Source organism: Theropithecus gelada, chromosome 2, assembly GCF_003255815.1.
Source record: "Theropithecus gelada isolate Dixy chromosome 2, Tgel_1.0, whole genome shotgun sequence".
NCBI classification, from domain to species: Eukaryota; Metazoa; Chordata; class Mammalia; order Primates; family Cercopithecidae; genus Theropithecus; species Theropithecus gelada.
The window spans coordinates 149359858-149365857 of NC_037669.1; positions in this window are offsets into that span (position 1 = coordinate 149359858).

Here is a 6000-nt window from a genome sequence, read left to right on the forward strand (position 1 = left end):
CTGTAGACCAATATCTCTCATAAACATAGTTGCAAAAAATCCTCAACAAAATATTAGCAAATTGAATCCAACAACATATAAAAAGACTTATACACCACAACCAAGTGGAATTTATCCAGGTAGGCAAGGCTGGTTCATTTGAAAATCAATTAACCCATTTATACCTGAGGTTACAATTTTTTTAATTTTGCAATCAGACCTTGGAGATGACCTTGAGCAGTAAGATAAAAATTACTCCCACATGCTTAACGTTCCAATAATGGAACACTAGGCACAAATGGGATTGTAATCCATCACATCAACAGGCCAAATTTAGAAATTACAAAATCATATACATTGATGCATAAAAGCATTTAACAAAATCTAACACTCACTTATGGTAAAGGCTTTCAGCAAACTAGGACTAGAAAGGGAATTTCCTCAACTTAATAAAGATTGTCTACAAAAACCACACAGCTAACATCATACTTAATTGTGAGGAACTTGATACATTCTTACTAAGTTCAGGAAGTAGGCAAGAATATCCCCTCTCATGTCTGTGCTTAACATTATACTGGAAAGTCCTAGCTAATGCAATAAGATAAGAATATGATATAAAATGTATACAGATTAGGAAGGAGGAAATAAAACTGTGACAGATAACATGATTGCCTGTGTAGAAATTTCAAAAGAACTGACAAAGAAAACCCTCCTAGAACTAGTAAGGGATTATAGAAAGGTTTTAGGGTACAAAGTTAATATACAAAAGTCAATCACTTTCCTATGTAAACAACAAACAAGTAAAATTTGAAACTGAAAACACAATACCATTTACATTAGTGCTCCCAAATATGAAATACTTAGGTATAAATCTAACAAAATGAGAAAAACTACAAAACTCTGATTAAAGAAGTAAAACAACTAAATAAATGGAGAGATATTTCATGTTTATAAATAGAATGACTCAATATTGTCAAGATATCAGTTCTTCCCAATTTGATTTATAGATTTAACGCAATGACAATCAAAATTCCAGCAAAGTATTTTGTGGATATCAACAAACTGATTCTAAAGGCAAAAGACACAAAATAGCCAACCCAGTATTAAAGGAAAAGAATAAAATTGGAGGACTGACCCTATTCAACTTTAAGACTTACTACAAAGCTACAGTAATCAAGACAATGTGTGTTGGTGAAAGAACAGACAAATAGACCAGTGGAGTAGAATAGAGAGCCCACAAGTTGACTCACATAAGTATAGTCAACTGATCTTTGACAAAGGAGCAAAGGCAATACAATAGACAAAGATAGTCTTTTCAAGAAATGTTGCTGGAACAACTGGACATTAACATGCCAGAAAGTGAATCTAGACACAGAGCTTATACCCTTCATGAAAATAAACTCAAAATGGATCACAGATCTAAATGTAAAACACAAAACTTTAAAACTCCTAGAATAAAATGTAAGAGAAAATTTGAATGACCTTGGGTTTGGCACTGACTTTTTAGATGTGAAACAAAAGGCAACATCTATGACAGAAACAACCGATAAGCTGGACTTCATTAAAATAAAATTTTCCTGCTCTCCAAAAGACAACGACAAGAGAATAAGACAAGTGACACACTGGAAGAAAATGTTTCCAAAAGACATCTCTGATAAAGGACTGTTATCCAAATTGTACAAAAAGCTCTTAAAACTCAACAATAAGAAAATTAAAAACCCAGTTAAAAAAATGAACCAAAGACCTTAACATATGCCTTACCAAAGAAGTCATGTGGATGGCACGTAAGAATACAAAAAGATACTCCACATCATATGTCATCAAGGAAATGAAAATCAAAACCATGAGACACCACCACACACCTGTTAGAATAGCCAAAATCCAAACACTCACAACATCAAATGCTGGAAAGGATGTGAGGTAACAGGAACTCTCACTCATTGCTGGTGGGAATAAAATTGGAAGGCAATTTGTCAGTTTCTTACAAAACTAACCATACCCTTTGATCCAGCCATAACACTCCTTGGTATTTACCCAAAGGAGTTGAAAACTTATGTCCCCACAAAAACCTGTACGTGAAGATTTATGGGAGCTTTATTCATAATTGCCAAAACTTGGAAGCTCCAAGATGACCTTCAGTAAGTGAATGGATAGGTAAACTGTGGTACTTCCAGATAACAAAATATTATTTAGCACCAAAAAGAAATGAGCTATCAAACCATGAAAATACATGAAGGAAACTAAGTGATAAAAGTCAATCTGAAAAGGCTGCTCTGGCCGGGCATGGTGGCTCATGCCTGTAATCCTAGCACTTTGGAGGCTGAGGCGGGTGGATCGCCTGAGGTCAGGAGTTTGAGACTAACCTGGCCAACATGGCGGAACCCCATCTCTACTAAAACATACAAAAGTTAGCTAGGCGTGGTGGCAGGCGCCTGTAATCCCAGCTACTCGGGAGGCTGAGGCAGGAAAATTACTTGAACCTGGGAGGTGGAGGTTGCAGTGAGCCTAGACTGGGCCATTGCACTCCAGCCTGGGAGACAGAGTAAGACACCATCTCAAAATAAATAAATTAAATTAAATGTGTAAATAAACAGGACATATCACTTGTGGAAGGGAAGACAAATGCCCCATACAGAGGGAGCAGAGGGAGTAGCATGTGCATGGGCTGGGGACAGAGGAGGCTGTGTGGCACATTTGAGGACCTGGAAGAGATTCAGGCTGACTAGAGGGCAGAGTGCACATGGGTGAGAATCCAGATGTGAACTGGATAAGCATTCCAGGTAGGAGCCAAGGAATGAAAGGTCTTGTGAGCCCCTATGTTTGGCCTCCATCCTGAGGGAATAGGAAACTGCTAAGCAATCTTAGGATAAAACTTGCTTGTCATTTCAGGGCTGGATCCTGTAGAGCCTGTAAGTCATGATGGGTCTGCAACTCACCCCTATGAGTAATGGGGACTACGGAAGGTTTTAAGTAAGGAGATGATATGACCATATTTGCATTTAAAAACAACAACACTGGCTGGGTAACAGTGTAAGAATAGATGGAGAGGAAAAGGCAAGACTTCCTGTAAAGAAGACCACTTAGGGTTAGTAGAGAATATAAGACAGTGACAATGAGGATGAAGAGAGGTAGATGATTTTAAGAAACAGACACAGGCAATAAGCCTTGGTGGCTGGGAATGAGGGAGAATAGAGGCTTGAATGACGTTTGATTTCTCGCTTAGACAATGGCTGGCAATTTATTAAGATAGAGACCACAGGATGGGGGCCCATAATGAGTTCAGTTGTACACACTGGGGTTCAGGTGCCTGGGAACATCCAAGCAGAGGTGGAAATATGGCTCAGAAGCCCAGGAGAGAGGACGGGGCTGCACATGAGGATCTGGGTGTCCTCAGCACAGAAGTGGTGATATAGAGCTGAAGAGGAGCCACTAGATCCTTCAGGGAGAGATGGGGAGAAGGGAGGAGGAATGTGGTTAGATCCCCAAGGCATGTTGATAGTTAAGGATGGGCAGAGGAAGACAAGCCTGCCAAGGAATGAGAAAGAGCAGCCAGAGGTGTTGGATGAAATAAGGAGAGAAAGTCAATGTGTCAACATGGTATGGGCTGCAAAGTGGCTATAAGATCATTGGTGGGCTTGATGAGCCAGTCCCAAGTAGAACGATGGAATGGAAGCCAGGTTGCTGTGGATGTAGAAGCATCTGAATTTCAGAAAAAAACATTTAGGTAAGATTTCAAGAAGTATAGCTGAAAGGAGAACAGAAAGGTAGAAGCAGCTGGCGGGGAGCAGGCAGCAGGCAAAAGAGACATGAGATCATTTGGATGCTACCAGTGGCTCCATAGCACCACATATATAAAAACAAAGCAGGCCAGGTGATATGGTTTGGCTGTATCCCCACCCAAATCTCATCTTGAATTGTAATCCCCATAATCCCTACGTGTTGTGGGAGGGACCTGGTGGGAGGTAATTGAATCATGGGGGTGGTTTCCCCCATGCTGATCTTGTGATAGTGAGTGAGTTCTCATGAGAGCTGATGGTTTCATAAGTGTCTGACATTTCCCCTGCTGGCGCTCATTTTCTCTCCTGCCGCCCTATGAAGAGGTGCCTTCCTCCAAGATTTTAAGTTTCCTGAGGCCTCCCCAACTATGCGTAACTGTGAGTCAGTTAAACCTCTTTTCTTTATAAACTATCCAGTCTTGGGTATTCCTTCATAGCAGCATGAGAACGGACTAATACACAAGGCATGGTGACTCACACCTACAATATCAGTACTTTGGGAGGTCAAAGCAGGTAGATCATTTGAGCCCAGGAGTTTGAGAACAGCCTGGGCAACATGGTGAAACTGCATGTCTACAAAAAAATATGAAAAATTAGCCAGATGTAGTGGTGCCTGCCTGTAGTCCCAGTTAATCGGGAGGCTGAGGTGGGAGAATCACTTGAGACGAGGAGGTTGAGGCTGCAGTGAGCTGTGATTCCACCACTGCCCTTCAGCCTGGGCAACTGAGTGAGACCTTGTCTCAAAAATAAAAATTAAAAACAAAACAAAAACACACAAAAAAAACAAAAGCAAAGCCAACAAAACTCTCCAGTCTATTGCTATTCAAGGCCCTCCAAAGTTTAAGTCTAACCAGCTTCATTTCCGCCTTTGTCTGAATGTTTGTGTTCCCCCCAAAATTCCCATGTCGAAATCCTAATCCCCAAAATGGTAATATTAGGACCTAGGGTCTTTGGAAAGTAATTAGGTCACGAGGGTACAGCCCTCATGAATGGGATTAGTGCCCTTATAAAAGAAGTCCCTTTTGCCCCTTCCACCCTGTGAGGACACAGTGAGAAAACATCTGTGAACCAGTATGTGGGTCCTCACCAGACACTGAGCCTTCCAGCACCTTGATGCTGAACTTCCCTGCCTCTAGAACTGGCAGAAATCAGTTTCTGTTGTTTATAGTCTATCCAGTCTGTGGTATTTTGTTACAGCAGTCCAAATGAACTAAGACAATTTCCTTCTATTCTCCACTCCCCTGACCCCATGCTTCAGCCAAACAGGTTAATCACTGTTCCCCACATAAACTACAGACTTAACTATCTCCATTTCTGGGTTGATGTTGTTTCCTCCACCTGAAATGGCCATTGCTAAGCCCTGGTATAACCCTCCCACCTGCACTGATCTTCTCTGGCTTTAGGAACCTCACAACTCTCCATACTGAGAACGTTAGCACTCATTGTTTGTCTCACTCTAATGACCCTCCTTATCTTCTGTATCTAAGATACTTGGATCTTACTCACATGCCCTTATTTCACTTTAAATTTCTTGGGGATGTGGGTTGTAGCTTACCTAACATTTTGTAAGCTCTTCTTATGCAGTAAGCGTTCAATAAATGTGAATAAATAAGTGAATGAACGAAAGCGTCAATTTAAAAAGTCAATATTTAGGGTATAATAAAATCTATTTTTTAAAAAATTCAAATACACAGAGATACAAGGGAGGGCTAAGGGCTGAGGGAGGAGGCAATTGGGGATTTCTATCCTTTGATCTAGGTCAAAGGATAGAAAGTAGAAGATATGTAGGCTGAACAAGTCTAGGGATGTAATATGCAAGTGAGGACTATAGTTAATAATATTGTATTGTATTTAAATTTTTTGCTAAAAGAGCAAATGTAGTTGATCTTGCCACACACATAAAAATGGGTAATTACGTGAGATGATGGATGTGTTTATATTCTTGACTATAGTAACAATTTCACGATGTATATGCATAGCAAAACATCACGTAGTACACCTTAAATAAATACAATGAAATTTTTAAAGTATCAATTATCATGGATCATGTGTGTTTCTTTATCATACACAGTTGATGCCTTAGCAAGAGGTAACCCTCACTCCAATCCTGTTCTGGGCCCCTGCATTCTTATTAAATAGTAACTCCCCCATGGAATGACACACACATTGTGTACCAAGTAGATAATTTGTGTACCAAGTAGATAATTTGATTCACTCTTCAGTCCAATGAGGTGGCTACTTTCAT